Source organism: Triturus cristatus, chromosome 2_1 (genome assembly GCF_964204655.1).
Source record: "Triturus cristatus chromosome 2_1, aTriCri1.1, whole genome shotgun sequence".
NCBI classification, from domain to species: domain Eukaryota; kingdom Metazoa; phylum Chordata; class Amphibia; order Caudata; family Salamandridae; genus Triturus; species Triturus cristatus.
The window spans coordinates 1180383816-1180406224 of NC_140581.1; the positions used below are offsets into that span (position 1 = coordinate 1180383816).

The 22409-nt window shown below is 43.5% G+C and overlaps 1 protein-coding gene across 2 annotated transcripts in view; it reads right to left on the reverse strand.

The window, feature by feature from the left end:
- The window catches only part of LOC146866579 (tyrosine-protein phosphatase non-receptor type 9-like), a 998267-nt gene that overhangs the window by 428226 nt on the left and 547632 nt on the right, over positions 1-22409 (reverse strand). The gene's annotated exons all lie outside the window — the stretch shown is intronic.

Here is a 22409-nt window from a genome sequence, read left to right on the forward strand (position 1 = left end):
CTACGGTTGCTGTCTCACATTCAACAAATCCTTTCACGCCCAGCACCTCAGACGGTGCTACAGGAGGTACGACAGACATCTTTTCTACGCCACCTAGAGGAAGTAAATTTTCCTTTAGAGAATTAGCCCACCAACGTACGCCCAAACTACCAAGCCCCGACATGCTTAAGGAACTTCTAGTAGATTGTAGATATGATCCTGTGCCCGGCAAACAGGACGAAATGCTGCTGGCATCATTACGTATCCGACGAGCTACTATATATTTAGCGAAGCTACCAGGAATGACTACACATTTAGAAAATATATATCACTTTGTCCAGTCAGGGCGAGGTCCCGACAGTATTAACAGAGCCATGGAGTACCAGAAAGCGGAGGTACAGGGGCAGCTGTTACGTTTCCTCATAAACTGTGTGATCAGAAATCAAGACCGGCCTGGGGTAAAACCGGAAGAAATGCAAATACTTACCACATGGGGTCGGAACATATCAGACGGGAAACATGATAGACAGTTATGTGTAATAGCTATGTGCCGAAAGATCCGCAAGGAAATTGAACGAATACACGAAGAAAGATTAGAGATAGACGAGTTTGAACAAGATAGAAGGGAAGGGGAAGAATCAGGAATGCCAACAGGACAGTTGGACACGATGGCTTATGTAGGTAGAGGAAGATCTTTTAATAATACTAGATGCCCAAATGATTCGATACGCCCGACACGTCCAGAAAGTAATAGAAATTTCCAAACCCCTATAATAAATATAAGATCTCCCGAACACTTATTCCAAGCTGCTGACAAATTACTCCGAGAAAGAAGGGGGTATCATATGCTCGATTCAATGGACGAACAAGAATTAGCCAGGTCAGCAGTACAATGGGCTGACAGTCCTGGAAAATACAGTGATGATGCGCTAGCACACACGTTTTTGAACCTTACCCCAGATGAACAGCGTTTAGCTGGTATATACATGATTCAACAACTCCTTATATTATATAAAAGCCAACACTCCGATCCTGGTCCCTTACCTGATATATTGACTGAATTACTCACGAATAAATGGAGAGGTTCAGGTACTGATTTAATTAGAGAAATACTAGAATTCAGAAACCAGTATATTCTTTTTGTATGCCCAGAACATGTTTCACTACCCATCAAGGAAAGAACGACGTATTATATGGATAGACAGAACCCCTTACGCGAGGTGCACCCAATAAAAGGTGATGACAATGAGTTTAAACGTGTATTTGTATACACACCCATATCTAAAATGGAATTATTAGAAATGAAGAAAGTGGTACCCAGTCATGACAAAGACCCAGCGGGTTTCCACCGTGAGATTAAAGACATGTTACTCATGGGAGAATATACCTACCCCGACATTATGAAAATATTAAAAGTATTAATGCCTGCTGGCATTTACGAAAAACTCAAAGAAAAGGATTGGGAGGTGGGAGACCAAAAGATAGATTGGACAGCATTGGAAAACGAAGAAAGAGCCCGAGGTCCAGGTTCAGGGCTTGGGGACAAGACTAAAACATTACCAGGTTTACTAGTACAGGTACTGCCACGTTTATTAACTACGAAAAAGGAAGACTGGGGTGCAATCTCAGCCTGTAAACAAAAGCAAGATGAGGACACTAGTGATTTCTATTCTCGATTCGAAAAATGTTTTGGTATAAATAGTGGCATAAAAGCAAGTAGCGAATCATATCCACATCTGTTTGTGACAAAATTAGTTGAAAATTCCCTGCCCCAAGTTAAAAATAGAGTATTGAAATTCGAGAGTACCTGGCAAGGTAACACCCCGTCACAAATGTTACAGATGTTGCAATATCACCACAATAGAATTAGAGAGGAACAAGACCATGAACAAAGACGTATGAAAGACACGAAAATGAAAATGCTAGTTGCCCAGTCAGTTCCAGCTGACGGTCATAAAAAGGGTATGACACAGTCCAGTGATTCAGCAGGTCCTGTGAAAGGGACATGCAACTATTGTAAACAGCCAGGTCATTATATACACGATTGTCCAGTCTTAAAACATAATATCGCCACAGGTATAACAAAGGAAAGACCACGGCCACTTAGACAGGATCAGAACCAACAAGGAGTCCCTCAGCATGCACAGTCCATGCCAGCCCCACAACAGTCCATGCCAGTCCCACAACAGTCCATGCCAGCTCCACAACGGAACGTAGTCACATCACAGCAGCAGCCTATTGCTGCCACACAAGCAACAACGCAACAGATGTACCAGTATGCACAATATGACTATCCTGATTATCAACGATACGCATGAAACAGCCTAGAGAGGGAAGTTGGCTTACCCCTTATCGAGGTCCCTGTAGATCAAGAAGGACCTTATGTACACAGTGAACTATTAGGCCAAGATAGAAAATTTTTACTTGATACAGGGGCAAGCAGAACAACAATACGACGCAGTGAAGTTCCAGGGGCACCCCTCTCAGGCTCACAGAATATTTCCCTTGGGTTTTCAGGAAAACCTATCATTAATGAAGTATCACAACCTCTTCCACTCACGGTCGGTCCGTTGACACGAACTACAGATTTATTGCTTACTAAATCATGTCCAGAAAACCTGTTAGGTATAAAAACATTGAAAGCTCTAGGAGCTATAATATGTTGTTCTCCGGAAGGAGTAAGATTGTTTTTACGTGATTTCAAAGGGCACTATGTGTCCCGAGATATGGATCATAGACTACAGAATTTACCTACACATTTATGGGCACAAGGCCCCACTGATGTTGGTTGCATGAACATTACACCATATCGAGTCACACTAAAGACAGGAGTGGTACTACCACGAATGCGACAATACAAGTTACCTCCAGATGCTGTAGCGGCTTTACTACAAATCATTGACGAGCTTATTGCCCAAGGAGTGGTTGTGGAAACTGACTCCAATGTATGTAATTCCCCGATAATTTCGATTCTTAAACGAACTGATCCAAAAGCCCCGCCAGTATATCGATTAGTTATTGATCTGCGCGAATTAAATAAATGCATTGTACCACAATTCCCCGTGGTCCCCGACATCTCTTCATTACTGACAGCCATTGACTCCGAAGCAACATTCTTTACTGTAATTGATCTCAAGAATGCCTTTTTCAGCGTCCCAATAGATCCGGAAAGCCAATACTTGTTCGGATTCAGTTTAAATGGACGAAGTTTTAAATTCACACGCGCACCTCAAGGATTCACAGAAAGCCCCAGCATCTATAGCCAAGCACTAAAACGAGAACTTTACAGTATCCACATGCCAGTTAACACTGCCTTGCTTCAATACGTCGATGATCTGCTGATCACCGCTCGAAGCGAACCTGAATGTGAAAAAGCATCACTGACGGTTTTACAATTTCTGGCCGAAAAGGGGCACAAGGTGTCCCCTTCTAAGCTGCAATTCTGTGTCCAGCAAGTTGTTTATCTTGGGCACTCGCTGTCCAAGGAGGGAAGACAGCTTACACCTGACCGCATCCAGTTAATTGCTAACATGCCAATACCCAAGACACAAAAGGAGGTGCGGGCTTTTATAGGCCTCACTTCATACTGTAGGCAGTGGATCCCTCAATATGCATTTCTAGCAAAACCACTCATTCAGTTGACAACACAGGAGGCGGCCACATCGACTGTCCTCCCTTGGACTCAGGAACATACACAAGCCTTTGAAAGCTTAAAGAAAGCTTTATGTCAAGCACCTGTTTTAGCAACACCATGTTACAATAAACATTTTACACTCTTTGTTACAGAACGCGAAGGTACTGCCTTGTCAGTACTCACTCAGGAACAAGCAGGATCACACAAACCATGTGCCTATTTCTCTAGTACATCAGATCCCGTAGCTCAGGCTTTGCCTGCATGCCTGAAATCAGTGGCAGCGACAGCTCTAGCAATCAGACAAAGCGATGCCATAGTGTTAGGACATCCATTGACAGTACAAGTACCACATGCAGTTGAGGTTCTTGTGAATCGAACGCAAACACAACACTTGACTATAGCAAGACTTACCGGTTATGAATTAACATTGTTTCAGCCACATATAGAGATCAGACGTTGTAATACATTAAATCCTGCCACACTTTTGCCAGTAAACGGAACAGACCCACTAGCACATGATTGTAGTGAAGTTATTACTATCACGACGAAACCCAGACAAGACTTGACAGATGTCCCATTGTCAGATCCAGACCTGACGTTGTATGTAGACGGTTCATGCATGAGAACAAGTACAGGAGAGTTAGTGGCCGCGTATGCAGTCACAACAGACACTGAAGTCATCGAAACAAATTGCATAAATACTTTGTCAGCTCAAGCAGCAGAGCTCATCGCTCTGACACAAGCCTGTATTCAAGCCACAAATAAGAAAGTCAACATATACACAGATTCACGTTATGCATTCGGAGTCGTTCATGACTTCGGCGTGCTGTGGCGAGAGAGAGGTTATTTAACTTCTCACGGTGCCCACATCCAGCACGGACCACTCATTCATGCCTTATTAGATGCAATACATCTACCCACTGCAATATCGATTATGAAATGCAAAGCCCATACGAAAGTTACTGATATCATTTCTCAAGGCAATGACCTAGCTGACAGAACAGCTAAACAAACTGCTCAAACTTACACAACTGACGTGACAAAGACAATAGTTCCGACACCAACACATTGCATGATGGTTAAGGATCCCGCTCTTGACGTAATTGACATACAGACACATGCTACACCGGATGAAATAAAGAAATGGACTGAATTAGGAGGGATCCAAACGGATCAAGGATGGATGACGAAGGAAAAATCTGTATGGTTCCTTCCTGATTCCATGGTTCAAGTTATCATTAACACAATACATAGTCCAGCGCACCTAGGAGAGAAAGCTATGCTAGACAGCATTCAACACATTTGGTTCAACAAACATTTACGAGCAGCAGCTAAACAAAAAGTCCGTACCTGTATGATCTGCTGTCAGTTTAACCCAGGTAAAAGCATTCCCGTAGAACAGGGTGGATTTCAGCCTCCTGATCACCCTTTTGAAGTCCTCCAGATGGATTATATCCAGATGGAACGATGTCGAGGATTCAAATATGTCCTCGTAGTTGTCTGTGCTCTTTCCCGTTGGACCGAAGCCTACCCGGTTTCAGATTACACTGCCCCGACTACTGCCAAACAGTTAGTTCGAGAATTCTTCCCACGGTATGGTTTACCACGTGTTGTCTACTCAGATAACGGCCAGCCGTTCTCATCCGAATTGATGAAACACGTTTCACTTTTGTTAGGCTACCAATGGAAATTCCACTGTGTCCGACACCCCGAGGCAGCAGGTCTCGTGGAACGCCTTAATCAAACTCTGAAAATTAGATTGTCAAAAATATGTAGAGAGAAAGGTGTCGATTGGGTAGTAGCCTTACCAGTTGCACTCTTTTACATGAGAATGGTAGCACATTCTCGAACAGGGCTATCCCCGTATGAGGTGATCTTTGGTAGACCACCAAATATGTGGGGGACGCCTATACCCCGTAAAATAACTGATGTTGACTGTAATATGCTGACAGATTACCTGGCTTCCTTGATGTCTGCACTACAATCTTGTCGTTCACAGGTAGCTGCAGCCTTTCCCGATAACACCGAGGTAAAACCCCATGACGTAGTTCCCGGGGACCTGGTGCTGGTACGAAATTTTGACCGGAAAACTCAGCTGGATCCTAGGTGGAAATCGCCTCAACTCGTGCTACTGACGACGAGGACAGCCGTAAAGATCGAAGGTCGCAAAGGGTGGTTACATTCGAGTCATATCAAGAAATTTCATGGACTACCATCTGATGTGAACATTACGCCCTGCGTTTCTTCACCGATTGATTCAAAGCTCCCCTTGGTTGAACAGTCGGATAAAGAACTTTATAAACTGAAATTAAGGTCTAGCAAGTCAGACAATTTGATTGTTTAAGTCCTCTCCAAGGTGAATCGGTTGAATTTGTCTCTGACATGTATCCCCTAGACCTGAATAGAGAAAGAAATCGAAAGATGCAGTTGAAAAAGCATGCGTATTGTAAATCACTGCGTAGTCATTGCACAGTGACATTATTAATTTTGTTTTTCTTAAGTCTTCTGATTATCGCTGCAAGTATACTGTTGCACATATATTACCCTATTTCTAAACGTGCTTACAATGTTACTGCTGAACATTCTTTTAGCGAATTACCACCGCATGAATTGTCCTATAGATTTGCGCTGCGCAATAACACTGTCATTAGTATGTTACATCATTCCCATCAGACCAGCAATGCTACCAATTGTTGGATATGTGGCCGACTCCCTCCCTATCAGAACTATAAGGGAATTCTGCCTCTCTTTCCGTATCCGTTCACACATAATGGCTCCTGTGGAGCATGGTTTAGTTTAATTAATTCCTTAGATTCAAATTCAGTAGTTTATCAAGACAATTGGGTATGGGGAAACCTGAACCTAGTTTTACTCAAAGTCTGCTACCCTAACAAGGAGGGACTTCCCAAGAGAACAGGAACTGATTTAGAAAATGAAGTATATGGATTAGGTAACTTTACGCTTAACCTCATGATCTTGAATGTTGAATCCGAAGCTGCACCAATTTTGCCTGCTATGTCAGTATTTCCAGTTAAAGGTGAATTGTGTGTAAGAAAGAATGGTTCGATACATATGGGCCATAGTAAATGCACCACTGTGATAGAATTCAATGATCAAGGCAAGTCTACATTTAGAGCTTCTCGCCATTCCTACTTTGTATGTGGTCAGACTGCATATATACGTCTGCCTTTAGATTGGGATGGTACCTGTTACATCGCATTCCTCTTGCCACCTGTTTTCCTAGCTCCTCCTGATTATCACAGAAATACCCATTTAGTACACAATAGAGAACGGAGAGATCTCCCAATTGTCGATTACACTGAGACGGCATGGGAAAAATATACAGATTTCAATAAGGGTCTCTTTCCCTATATAGGTACAGTCACCAATAGTAAGCTGATACGTAGGTTAACTAGGACCCTTGAAGCCGTAGTAAATGAAACTATTTCCGCCTTAGGCAACTTAACAGAGGAGCAGTCTGCGATGCGGATTGTTGTTCTTCAAAATCGTCTTGTCCTTGACGTCATCCTGGCCGATAGGGGCGGAGCTTGTAGGGTCATCGGATCAAGTTGCTGCGTATTCATCCCAGAAAATTCGCCATCTGTATATAAAGCTATAACTCGCCTTCATAAGATTGTAAGCCAGATACACCAGAATCCAGGCACCTGGACTTGGTCCGGTTGGTTTTGGAGTGTGTTGTCAGCCTGGGGATGGAGGATCCTATCCTTCCTAGGTATTGGCTTTCTCATACTATTCAGTTGCTGCTTATGTCTACAATGTGGGCCAGCGATTTGTGGTCTGTGTGCCACATCGTGTATTCCACATCAAAGTTTTCGCTCAAGATCCCGGATAAAGAAAGAAGAACAAATGATGCTATATGAACAGATCGATGGATTGATGAAGATTGATATCTCCTGAGGGTCCGTAGGGGACAAGGAGGGAATGAGGAAATATGAATTTTGTGATCAGTTATGTCCCCTATCTTAGACCCCAACGGCTCCATGTATATGTTACAAGTACATGTATGTTCCCTCCAGTTCCAGTTATGAAGACGCAAACACCTGTGCGTCCACCGTCAACATGTCCTCTTTCAGATCCGCCATGAATGGGCCGGATATTCCATTCCTAAGTATGAAAGGCCACCGACTTTATATGGTTCATTTACTCCATTTTTGCAGTTCAGGCGAGTAGGCCCTGAATGCTGCCATCAAGCCTTTCCCTGCTTTCTACCTCTGACAGCTCCAGTCTGAGCTCGTATCTGTATCCATGAACTTTGTCCTACTCCCTGCGCGGCTAACGGTGCCTGACTCGGCCTGTCTGCCTGCCAAAAACTGTATTTCACCTTCAAGATTATCTGCTCTGCTCCTCATCCAATGCATTCCTGTCTAGTAGTTTAAGTAAACATCCTTCCAGCTACCGAGCAAAGGGCCCGGCTTCTCTGTCTTCATGCAAGTAATTCATGGCCCTGTTACTATGGAAGATTTCTGCCCCTCGCATCTCATGTAGACACTTAGACGCTTGTACACGCACTCATAGTCAGTATAGACTAGATTTTGTCCGAGAGACCTTCCCTTTTGGATAACACAGTTCTTTAAACATAGGATATTAGATATGATTTAGGATTAGGTTGACCTGACCCTCCAGACTTTTGTCTCCCCATATACGTCTAAATGTTAATTCCCTTTACCCCCTAGTTTCACGTCAATCACGCGTCATGCGGCTGCGCGCGCATCTCTGCCAAGTATTTCTGCTGACATTGCAGGATTCTTTCATGGATCCACCCATTTGTGACATCATGTATAGTGACGTTTTCTAGTTACGCCTAGTTACGCCTATTTCTAGTTACGCATGCATATCTTTATCTATTTTATCAGCTGTTACGCCTCCTGCATCTGTTTCACTGTAATGCCTTTTCTATAAAAATGATTACTTGTCAATAATGTATTGCCTTCACTTCCTGAACCTCCGTGGTGATGGAATATGATGCCTGCAATTCGAATTGTATAAGGAATAAAGCCTTTTCAGAACCTCTAATACCACGGATTCTGCCTCTCATTATACTGAGTTATTCTTAATAGTTTTCCGCATCAAAAATAGTACAGGTAATTAAAATATTTACCACACGTCACAGCACAATTATCCCACACTGATGCCAGTATGGGAAAAAGCACTTGGAGGGCATCTTAGAGATGCCCAACATAAAACGACCAGCCCTGGTGTGGTTCCTGAATGGCTGCCCGCCATCTAACTCCACCAGACAGGTTTCTGGAACCCTGGGTAGAGGGCCTCCGTTCTCTGGGCCCATAGACAAAGGCCCGTCCTGGGCGGAGGTGTCGTACCTCTTCCCATAGGATGGGCCCACGAAGGGGAAGTTTCAAAGGACTGCAGTCTTTGTTATCTGACCTTGCCTTTTGCGGCACCCAGCAACTGGCTTCCACCTGTTCTGAACCCCACTTTAAGCGGGGGAATCAGCATGAAAACTGAGTCAGGAAGAGAGGTGTGCACCGCTTTGCCAATCACACCCCTCAGGTAGGGAAGGCGAGGTAAAGCACACATCTCAATCCCCTCCATCTTGAAGAGGAGGGGACACAGCCAATCAGAGAAAGGCTCATGCCCCCCTCTCACTGGAGGGTGGTATAATAGGGGGTGTACTCACCCCAAGGAAGAGACCCATTGATCTCAACCTGCACACACCGAAACGCCCCTACATTTAGTACTTAGGGGCGACCCTGAACCCCTGCCTCCTCCGATGCGAGAAGAAAGAAGGAGGACCGAAGAGTCGTGCTGAAAAAGGAAGTAGAGGACAACAACTGCTTTGGCCCGGCCCTACGAGCCTGTCCCAATTTCACCCAGCAACCAGCAAAACCCCGGCATGTCCAGCAGCCAATAACCATCCAGAACCCAGAGGACTTGCCCTTCCTTCACCAAAACGACTGTCTCCCGTGAGCGCCGGATGTGCTCAACCCAAGACTCCAACACAGACTCCGGATCCAGCCGGATTCGTGGTTCTGCAACACTCTGCACCCGACGGCCGTGGCCAGAGTTCGAGTGGCCCAACACCACAAGGATGTCTCTCCAGCGATCCTGATTTGGTCTCCGGTGAACCCTGACCTGCTCCGATCTTCTACCCGATGCCTGCAGCGTCAACCTGAGAGTACCTCTGACCACGACGGGAGCTGGTAAGGAAACTCAAAGTCTAAAGACACTCCTGCACCCGACGCCGCACGGCCTTGGGTGGCCCAACCTAAGGTGTCCAGGCATCCCTCAACAACCCAACCTACCTCTCTTGCCAGTGGTCGCCCTCAGGAAACCTCCTTGCCCGAGCCTACAGCACTTCTTCTGAACCAGAGATCTCCATTGAAAACAACAGAGCTCCTGACGTCCCGTTGGCACCCTGCATCTGAGCTCACCCGTGCTGCTGGTGGTGCAGCTCAGGTGCTGATTGTTGGCCCCTGCAGTGCTGATCCTAACCCCAGGAGCTTTGATCCCACGATCCAGTGGTCTGCTTGTGAGAAGGCCCTGACTGAACGCCCCCTGACCCCATTGGCTAACATTGGGCCCCTGCACCCAGCCGTCATAGTGCTGCTGGTGGTGGAACTCGAGTGCCACCTTAAACCTTGGGGATCCTTGGTTCTAGCCCCAAACAGCTATTGTTGCAGGTCGTTTACTTACCTGCAAACCAATAACATTCTTTTCTTCCATAGGAACCCATGTTATGATTTTTCTCCTAAATTTTTCCAACTGTTGTACTGACTTTTGTATGGAAACCAATCTAACTTTCTTTGAACCAAAAATGGTCGTACTTACCTGTGTTTTGTAAGATCCGCGGTGTGATATCAAGGCATATCACCCTGAGTAATCAAAGTAACTGAAAAGTAATGCAAAAGTAATCCAAAGCAATTATAATGTATGTATTCTGAACTATTTTAAAAGCAAATACAAACCTGTTAAAATTACAATTCCAAATAAAATTGCATTTTCTTGTAATGTTTCGCATTTGAAAGCATTTCTACTTACCAGTGCCACGTCCTGCTTGATTCTAGAAATAAAACATAAGTATACCTTTTCTATACTTACCTAACTGGTCTGGATTCAGTCTCTGAGGGTGTGCCATCAGTTCTTGTCTGAGTGAATACAATACATGCTTAACACACCCTCCTGATTAGCCTAACTGCTCGATCACACTACCACAAATAGAGCTGTTAATGATGATCGCATCTAGCCTCTGTTATACCTCTTGGGACCCACTGAGCTCTGTGCACACTGTACCTTACTTTGGTATAGTATATACAGAGACAGCTTACTACAGAATGCCCAAAATCTAATGTATTAGTGAGGTTTGGTTGATAATGTTTTCAGTAATGTTATGAAGTCATTCATCAAACCTGTCTTGATAAAGTAGCCTTTTTTGCTAATCAAGATGAGTGGTATGTGAGGCTATTGCATGATGACGTGCATTTGTCTAATTTGGTAGGATCTTGATAGAACAATCCTAAAAAGGTAAAGACTAAACAAACGTGAAGGTTTGACATAAGAATCTTATTTTCAACCACTCAAAGGGATTGCTTGATCCAAGCGTCACCAAACAGCAGGTACTTTGGATCTTCATTTCTGTCTGTTTTAACAATTGACTTGTGTACTCTGCTTCCTAAACAGGTTCATATAGAACACATAATTCAGCATCTCTCTTAATATACTCTATTTTTAATTTTTAGTTTACTTTACTTACACAGATTTTATCAGGCACCTATTCCACTTTTGCGAACTCCTGCGAAATTCTCTACCACTTTACCTACCTAACTAGGCAGCTAAATACAATAAATAAAGATATTGAGTGTTTCTCGGAATGCTCAGCGTAGATCAATACATCTATTCTTAAAAACAGCTGCCTCTTTTTTAACAAACAGAATAGTAGACTTCACTCATGGATATATACACTACAGGCAAAAAGCTAGCTGTTTCCTCTTCCCACATTTTTACAGATACTCTTTCCATTTCTATTTTCAACAACAGTAAGATCATAGTATATTTGGTCAATGAGAACATTACAGCATTTGATATTCGATTTCATACTTTCTTTCAAACCTTCAATGCTTTTTAGCCTAAATCCTATTACTTGCCTACTCTTCTCACTGCTCAGTCGAATAGCTAACTCTCCCCAGATCTCTTCCCTCTTTTGTGGATGCTATTTGCTGAGTAACTTTCCAGTTTTCCTTTCAGAGTGAAATCATTAATTCTCCATATCCTTTTTACAGCAATGTTCCTCTTCTCCTCACATAAGTTCCAATCCTCCTGCCTACACCTCAAAATGTTCCCTCCGACCTTCTTCACAGATTTTCAATTCTGTCTCCTCCTAAACTGTCATTTACTCAGGCCTTAGAAGAATCTTTAGAAGTTTGTGAATCTAGTAAGACACATTAGTAATTTGTTTCACTGCAGTTTAACAAATCAAGCCTTCACATACTGCTGCAGGGACAGTTTAGCACCTCCCTTTCCCAGAGGCTCATTTATTTAACAACATTTTAATTGATAGGTCAAAATGCAGAATAACGAAGTTTTTCAAGTTCAAGATCTTAGTGCTGTCAATCTGATCTACATGGGTATTTTCTCCTTCAAAACTGACTTCCTTACTAAGCTGATAAATAATTTAATTCAGTTTTTTGATAATCTCAACAAACAAGTTACTTACCTTCGGTAAGGCTCTTTATGGTAGCGACTCTATATAGTGGCAGATTTCTCAACTTTAGAATTTTTCCAGGTGCTAGACTGGATCAGTGAACTTTTTCAGCAGAACCTCTGCATGCTGGAAGGTGGCGCCTTGCAGTTCTGCACTGATACTTTTCGACTCCTGAATAACATGCGGGCCTATATAAGCGCCATTCCCGCGTGCGGACATTAGTTGCTTTCAAGACTGTCTGTGCCCACAGAGGCAGACCCACAAAAGCAAATCAGTAGACATTGAGCAGATTCCTAGACTAGGGATCTTATTAATGGATAAGTCCACACACAGAACGGGAAGGAAGGGACGGTCAGTGGGGAAATTGTGGATAGATTGAGTCTTTACCAGTGAGAGCGTTCCCCAAGGTAAGTAACTGTTCTTCTGATGGTTCTCTTTTGCACTGTCTTGCCTTTTTTTGTTCCAAAGAACCTCACAATAGACCTAACAATTCACCCAGTGGTCTTTGGTACAATCTATTTAAATGCTCAGAGCTTACTTGGGGGTATAGGCGATGAAGTCTCTCCTCCTCAGAGGACTGAGGATGAGCATAGAATGCCAGTAAAACGATGGTTTGACAAACGTGGAACAGCATCACAACTGTGGCAGGAAGGCTGCCTGCATCCGCAGAGCCAGTTTATCTCGGAAAAAAGAGGGGTGCAAGGTGGGTTGAGACAGAGCCTGAAGCTCACTCACACGCCATGCAAAGGTGATGCCAATGAGAAATAAGGTCTTGATAGTAAGGGGGCGAAGAGGCATCAATGAAGCTGCTTGAAGGTAGGGCACATCAGAAAAGTCAGGGGCAGTTAAGGTCCCATTGGGGCATGATAAAAGCAGAATGCGGAAACGTGTTGCAGTTCTTCCAAAAATCGCATCAAAATTGGGGATTTAAATAAAGAGAGCTGTTCTGACAACCTTAAGAAGGCAGAGAGGGATGAAAGGTAAAGCTTAACTATGCCCAGAGCAAAGCCGTGCCAGTCACAAGACAGAACAAATAACGAAACATCAGACAGTTTGGCGTGGAGTGGGTCAATCTGGCGAGTACCGCACCAAAACACAAATTTGTCTCAACGACCGGTATACGGTTTTCATCAAGAGAAGTCTAGCTGCAAGGATGACATCAAACACATCTGGAGGTAGGTCAAACGTGTTCATCTGTCACCTCTTAATGTCTGCCATAAAGATGAAGTTTACGAAGGCCCGAGTACATAACTCTGTCCTGTTGCTGTAACAGCAGTTCCACATCGAGGGTCAGCCTGATCAGAGGTCAAATGCTCAAGCCCAGAGGTCTAGATACCACACTCTCCATGATGAATCCGAAGCCACTATGATGAATTGGGCCCGGCTTGTTCTGACCTTCTTGAGAAATCTGGGAAGGAAGAAATGCATACAGGTGTCACGTGTTCCACTCGAGGCTAAGCACGTTTCCAAACGTGAACTGCCTAAGAAACTCCAACGCACAGAAGTGATGACATTGCACATTCTCTGCAATGGTGAATAGATCAAGCCCAGGTTCTCCCCGCTCGCGGAAGAGAGCTTGCGCCACCTCCATATGTAACTGCCACTCATGATGGGCTAGGCATTGACGGCTGACTCATCCCCCTGAGCATTCAAAGATCCAGCAAAGTGGTTCACCACCAGGAACATTTCTTGGCAGACCAGCCACTCCCAAAAGCACAAGTCAACCTGACACATAGTCATGAGCCCACCCAGCCCTGTTTGCTGCAGTACCACATGGTGATGTCCATGAGCACCTGTACCAGCCTCCCTTTGATGGACGGAAGGAAGGCTTTCAATGTCTAGCAGATGGCCCCCAGCTACAGAAGGTTGATGTGGAAAGCAACCCCAACCTAGGAGCATGCATCTATCACCAGAATCCAGCACGGTGAATTGAAAATGCTCCTCTTCCAATATAAACAACAGGTAGGCCCTATGGGAACATGGCACCCTGCAAGTCCAGTACCACCATCCAGTCTCCAGGGTCAAGCTCAGACAAGGCCTCTGGGCTAGGGTGAGCATTTTCAATTTCTCCTTCTAGAGAAAGGTGTTGATAGAGAATATGCAGAAGACCTCCATCATTCTTTGACTTCAGAACTTCAGAAAGTAGCTGGAATGATGACCACGCCCTACCTTTGGCACTGGCACCCTCTCAACAGCCTCTTTGGCAACAAGAGCTTGTACTTCGTGCTGAAAAATGAAGAAATGGTCCTCCGTCAATCATTGGGTGGACGGTAGAAAGTGCAGCAGTGATGAAAGAAAGGAGTAGCCTTTGTGCATAATTTATAGGACCCCCCCGTCTGATGTGATCGCTGTCCAAACCAGGTACAATCGGTGGATTCTGCTACCCACCGGGTAGCTGTGACCCTAAAAGGGTACACTAACGAGGTTTGGCCGGTGAGACTCCGAGGCTGTGCGCGGAGTGACATGCTGACCTTAACCACAGGGGCAGTGTGCACCTTTGCATCGCCTGCAAAACTGCTGAAACCTTTGAGGGAGCTGGACAGGCTGGCGGTAAGGACCGTATCTGCCAAAGCCACTAAAGGAAATGGAACTGGTGTGCTTGGCAGGTCACCTGAAGCAGCATGGTGGCGCCTAGCGAACTGTCTAGCCCCAAAAAGAGGGTTCATCAGAGCCTAGTTGAGGGCAGGAGGGATTCAGAGGAAGTCTGGCCCGGTTGCAGGGCCCCGGTAACCACATGAGTTTTAACCTCCATGATGGGGAGCTGGAGATGAAAGACTTATGTAGCCATGTGCATGACTGTGGTGTAGTATGCTGATTTTTCTATGGCCACTCCAGGAGGAGAGCAAAGAGCTTTTCTGGATAGGTGCCCAGCCCACTGGCATTTTGCAAATCCTCACACTATTTGTAATCCTGATAGGGCAGAGTGAACTCATTACCCGAGTCACAATTGTTATCAGAGTCTGTGCCAAAAGGGAATTCAAAGAATGTTGCCTGCCTGGTAAGTCGAGAGCAGAAACTGACAACATAGTTAGATCAAGTACGACAATGGTAGAAGTCGAACCGACGCTGAGCCAGGAAAGGACATTTGGGGCCATCTCTTCAGGCATCTAGGTGGGCATTGGAATTGAAGTACTGGTACCCGGCATGGGTTTGGGCTCCAGGAGTTGCATCGGAAGAGAAGACTGAGGCAAGAGGGGCTCAGAGGGACCAGCTGGTGCAGAGAGGGCGAGCCTGCTGGTGGTATTCCAGGTGGAAAGCCTCTCGGCTCCTTGTGTCCCTGAGGCAAGACAGAGGAGGTCAGTAGGGAAAAAAGAGCTGGAGCATAGCTGTGTGCAACTCGTCCATCTGGCGTGATGTCACTGAAGTTCCCGGAAATTTTGTTTGAGCCAGAATGGGCTCTGAAGTTGGTAAACTTGGGACTGTTGGGGATGCCTAGGCACTTGCTGAGGTGAGTACAAGTAGTGTGAAGGAATGATACTCCACTTCTACTACCTTCTTGTGTTTACCTAAATACTTGCAGCACAATGAAGACCAACCTCTGGAGCAGCTCTGTTAACTCCGACACAGGGATCGAACCTTTAACGCGGAACAGATCTTGGAGCAGTCCCAGTGCAAAGCTTTCCTAAGGTAGTTGATGTAAAGCTTTGCCTTGCATTCCCGGATAGCCTTCGGGTTCATCGACGCACAATCTACACAGTTCTTGGAATCCTGGCTCACTCCAAACACCATAGGCACGCTTGATTGGGATCCATCAAAGACATCAGTTTGCAACAGTCCCTAAAAGGCTTGACACCTGTCGTTTTAGGGGGTGACATACCTTGCACACTGTATCAGAATTTAGGAAAATCAAAGTAAGTTGTCTCAGAGAGATGGGAAGAAACTCTGGATCTGAGTCTGGAGGCGCGGAAAGAATAGAACTGACATCAGTGTGTGGAATTGATACCTACATAGGCCCACGCAAGCAATGGTCCTGCATGTTCACGTACCAAAACTCACCATCTCATTAAATGCCATTTTCCACCCTGTAATTGATAACCTCTTGCAGGAGAATAAATATAACATTTTGCCAGTCAATTACTTTTCTCAGATTCTGAAGTTTTTCTTGGAAAATGTAACCTCTTTTGGAATGACTCCAAATATACTTAGCACATTTTGTTCCCTTTGGGACAATGGGCTTCTGCAACACTGCTGTACACGCATACATTTAAAAGGATATATACTTGACCTTTAATCTCAAAGATACTTTATTGACTATAGAAGACACCATTAGTATTTATCGGTCAGACCCTCTATAGACCATTCTTGTGATCCCTGATTAATTGCAAAAAGCTTGTCTAAGACAAACAAAAGAGTTTTCACAGTTTTGCACCACGAGAAACATTGGATTCAACTCCCTGGCTACCTTGGCATAGATTAAATAGCAGATATCTTTCCAGCTAGATGTTAACTGCAAGAGGCATATTTAAAAGGCACATCCACTAACTTCTATATTTTTTAGACTTTTTCAAAAGCTGTTAAAAATATTGATTTTGAAATTGTAAAGTTATCTAATCACCCACTGCTCGCTGGTGTGGCCAAAAAGTTCAGAAACTGGTGCAGGAATTGTAGGCAGGGGACAGCAGCCCCAAGGAAAGCACTATAGTTCTACTGTCCTTTTTGGGACACCTACGGTTCTAGGGCAGATGTAGGGGTCAGCACTGGATCATCCTCCAGCACTGGTGGTGTTGGCACATAGGCCTAGGAAGTGGGAAATGACATGAATCGTGGGGCCCGGATGAAAGTCCGTACCAGAGTCGCAACAGACCCAGTGGCAGATCTCAAGGGGTCAGATGGCTCCAAGTAGGGACATGCCAGTGGTAACCCTATTGGAGGCCCCTGCGATTCCACGGTGCCCAAGCACACGCCAGTTGGAGCTGGAAGCACACTGAAAAATTGCAGCATGTTCTCTTTGAATGGCCTTAATCTGCTTAACGGTCAACAGCCCACAAAACTGAGGGCACATTGGGACGAGCTGACTGGTGACCTACTCAAAGTTCAACTTACATTTTGACGCCCTGACGCTTTTGTCTTAGAGTCAGAGTGGTGGGATGGCGTTGAGTCCCGCTTAGCCTTTTTATACTTGTGTTTGGACTTGTGATAGAGCTAGATTTCATTCTGATTAAGTTTCGCTCTGTTTTGTGTTTCAGACAGACTGCATTTAAAATGGCACGCAGATTTTGGTGCAAGTGAAAACACATGGCACATGAAAATATGAAATGAGGCTTAGTCAAATGCTTTTTAAAAGGGGCACTTTTGGTGCATGCAAAGTGAAAGACATGAAATGAGGCCTGGTCAAAATTCTTTAAATCTGAAATGCTTTCATTTAAAACCATGCTTAATTAATTAATCATGGATGTTAATGTGTTGAGTTTAGATTTAACCTCACTATAGAATGTATATTTTAGTTAGAGAATGTTTTTTTGTTGTTGTTTTTTTTACTTTTAAAAGTAGCACATAATTGTGCTGAATTAACATGTGTTTTTGCAGTGTAGAAAACTTGTGATTTCAGTTTCCTTTAGAAGGATCACGGTGGCCTCTTTAGCTTTGAAGATACGCATGGAATGTGTTTCTCTCCTCCTAGCTCCTTTTCCTTGTAATCTACACTCCCTGTTTCCATCTCAAGAGACTTTGGCTTTGTTGCATATTTAGGCAATGCATATTCAGTTCATAACACATCTTCTTATAATGTGTATTAATTTATCAACCATGTACCAACACTACATGTGGGGCAAATGCATTTAGCATAAACGCTATTTAAAACATTAGAGCATGTTGCTATGAGTATGTATTAATTGTTTGCGCTTTGAAAATTTGCACTGGTGCATGTTTATGCTATGTTGTACATTGCACATTTTTGCATGATGTGCACAAATAATAGAACTGCTTTAAAACTAATATCTTTTGCTAGGTAATAACTAATACAGGGTACTAGTGTGAGGGAGGTAAACATAGCGGGTTTTATTTCATAAATGAATACTCTTTTGTGTTTGTTTTGTTTTTGGGCCCACCAAAAAAAATGGCTGCCTGAGAATTTTTAGCAGTGTGCTGAATGAGAGACGCATGCGTAGAAGATTCTTCCAGCTGCATGAACTGTCAAATGCCTCAAACGGAGACGCATGGGTCAAGGCCACAATGAACTGTACACTCCTGTCATCGTGCCAATGTACCAGTATTTGTGGGAAAGTGTCATCCCTGTGTTTTATGTGAAAGAGACAGGAAATTGAGTGATACATTTTGTTGCAAGAAATTTTCTTACTGATACATGTTATGTATATTGTTCTTAGCATTAAGCCTCTATTGTCAGAACTGGTATGGGTTGGATATGCAATGATAACAGGATGGTGAGACCCTCATGTCATCTATGCTAACCAATCACAGTGCGAGTTTCTACTGAAACATTATTTGTGTAGCGAGCCAAGAATTAGAGTTTAAATAATGACCCCTTAGGAGGCGTGTCAGCCTTAGAAGTCTTAGAGGGAGGAGAGGAGAAGAAGCAGATCTGACACAAACATCATATGGGTTAGGTACGTGAACGTCGCAGGTGCAGCCTGGGAGGCAATGGAGTCCGAGGACAGAGAGAAGGAGGTGGGGGTCTTGCTCATATTTTTTTCAGAGAGTTCTTGCACGTCATATTTTTGGCAAGGCAGATCACATTCCTCTGAGGTCTTGTGAAGGAGGGGCATTTTCAAGGAGCAGCCTCTCTGTCAGACAATGGAGAGGGAGAGAGACAGATGAGCAGACCAGGGCAGAAAGAAAGGAGCTGATGGAACAGGTTCAGATTTAGATGCTAAAACTCTAAGTTTATGCTTTGACTAATTAACTAGTTTTGAAAAGATTTATCTTATGCATTTATTTCTCTTTATGGGAGATTTTTGCCAATTATTAATTATTGATTAGCCTTGCAAATCTCACTCTAGAATTTTATTTTCCTGAACTCTTTAAAGAGTTCTGACTGACATTTGATGCCTCATTCCCTTCCTTTATGGAATGCCTTATATTCAATCTGTATTAATTCTATTTTTCAATTCTGTAACCTGATTGATATTTGACTAATGGGTCAGAGAACCTTAACTAGAAACTAGAAAATAAAACCATTTAAAAATACTGACAGTTTTCTTTATTGGATTAAATATTAATTGCATTTTGATTTTTCATGTTAATGTTAAGTCTCCAGAAGGTGATACACGGTGGCAAAGGTCCATTCACCTTGAAAGCGGTAGACTAGAGGTAAATGAGGTTTTGCATTGAGAAATTACTGCTGGATCACTTGGACTTAACCTGAAGACTTTAAGAGGGAAATGGAATGGACCGAATTCAGGCCCACGAGCAAGACCTATACGAATATCACAACTTCTTCTTTTGTTTGTCAATATTCAACTTCACCTCATGGTCTTGAATTGCCTTCAGGGGCATGAGGGAGCACTTATCACACACATTAGAACAATGTCCCAAACACAGGCCCTTAAATCACACTTCGTGCAGATCCATGACTAACATCTGCTTCCTGCTGCACAGTATAAATCCTGCCGTATTGGGTGGAGACACTTTTCCCTAGTACATTGTTAAGAATTTGGAAGTTATTGCCAGACCTGACAAATTCGGGATCAAAGCTCCAGATCCATGTTGGAAAGTGTGTGGAAATAAGGAACTGACATCAGCAGACAGGGCTGGTGCTTATTTTCAGCTCTGCACCATCAGTTCTGGGGCAATATGGATCCAACGCGAAGCCGGAAGGCATCCATTAGTGGCACTAGGGAGCACTGCTACAAAAAATTCCCAGATCCAGTCGGGGAGTAGAGGAATGTTCTATGGTGAGGAATCTGAGGATAGATAAATCCATCAGACTAGAGAATGCCAGAGAACAAACAAGAATCTGCCCATGTAAGAAACAACATAATTTAGTGGCAGCGTAATATTAAAGCAGGGCCGAGCTTTAAATTTTCACCAGTGCTTGGATTAATTTAGTTAGTGTTTTAAATTGTTCTATTGTTTAAAGTTCAAAGTAACTACCGGGGTGATGGATCATTTATTTATCGTAGCAGTTCTAAAAATAGTTAGGTTACAAAAAGGTTGTCTCAAATTATAACTTCAAACGTACAACAGTGCATGCCATGCTGTATTCTCTTCATAGTCCCTGTTGTCCACCACACAGTGAAAACCTACTGAAGGCCTTGATGGCATGCATCTGTAGGGTAAACTAATTGCCATATCTGAGAGCAGAGAGGTGAATGCTTACATGCGCTGAGTACAACAGAGAGTATACTCTTCTTTATATTATTAGAAGGATCTCTTCTCTTATGACACTGCCTCCCTTCTTTTATTTTCACATTTCAGTTAAAAGCTCTTCCTCACTGGAGCCATTTAGCCAGTCTTTTATTTTTCAACCTATTATCCAGTCACACTTACTCTGTCTTCTTTCAGTTGGTCTACACTGGAAACCACCCTACACAGACCTATCTAAAGGTGTGTTAGGACATAGGTATAGTAATGTTTATGTAGTGGAATACCTTTTCCCCCAATACACTTGCATCCTATTTTCATCACAATTCCACAATTGTGTTTGCACTCGGATGCCATTCTCTCTTGTATTTTCTAACATTTGTCATATCTCTGAGCCAGAGGTTTTGGCACTCCTTCAGAGTGCCAAGATCACTGCATCTCCTACTGATGGGTGGAAAGCTTGAATTAATCTCAGCGGATAGTAATTATTCAGGGGGAACAACCTTTACAACGCAACTGTTACAACGCACTACACTTACAACGCATTTTTTACAACGCATAATCCATTACAACGCACTACACTTACAACGCATGACACTACAACGCATTTTTAAAAACTACCTTTACAACGCATTCCATTACAACGCCTACCATTACAACGCATAATATTACACTACACTATCCAACACTTACCCTACTGTTGCACCCCCTGGAGTTAGAATAGTAATTTTTACCCCTATACTATCCAACACTTACCCTACTGTTGCACCCCCTGGAGTTAGAATAGTAATTTTTACCCCTATACTATCCAACACTTACCCTACTGTTGCACCCCCTGGAGTTAGAATAGTAATTTTTACCCCTATACTATCCAACACTTACCCTACTGTTGCACCCCCTGGAGTTAGAATAGTAATTTTTACCCCTATACTATCCAACACTTATCCTACTGTTGCACCCCCTGGACTTAGAATAGTAATTTTTACCCCTATACTATCCAACACTTACCCTACTGTTGCACCCCCTGGAGTTAGAATAGCAATTTTTACCCCTATACTATCCAACACTTACCCTACTGTTGCACCCCCTGGAGTTAGAATAGCAATTTTTACCCCTATACTATCCAACACTTACCCTACTGTTGCACCCCCTGGAGTTAGAATAGCAATTTTTACCCCTATACTATCCAACACTTACCCTACTGTTGCACCCCCTGGAGTTAGAATAGTAATTTTTATCCCTATACTATCCAACACTTACCCTACTGTTGCACCCCCTGGAGTTAGAATAGTAATTTTTACCCCTATACTATCCAACACTTACCCTACTGTTGCACCCCCTGGAGTTAGAATAGTAATTTTTACCCCTATACTATCCAACACTTACCCTACTGTTGCACCCCCTGGAGTTAGAATAGTAATTTTTACCCCTATACTATCCAACACTTACCCTACTGTTGCACCCCTTGGAGTTAGAATAGTAATTTTTACCCCTATACTATCCAACACTTACCCTACTGTTGCACCCCCTGGAGTTAGAATAGTAATTTTTACCCCTATACTATCCAACACTTACCCTACTGTTCCACCCCCTGGAGTTAAAATAGTAATTTTTACCCCTATACTATCTAATACTTACCTTAAATGCAATTTAATATTATGCGTTGTAGTGTCATGCGTTGTAAGTGTAGTGCGTTGTAATGGATTATGCGTTGTAAAAAATGCGTTGTAAGTGCATGCGTTGTAAAAGTGTGCGTTGTAACGACATACATCCATTATTCAGGCCACATTCAAGACCATAGTTTATTTGCGTACTACATAATTCTGGACAAAGACTAGCCAATAGTAAATCATTCTTGGG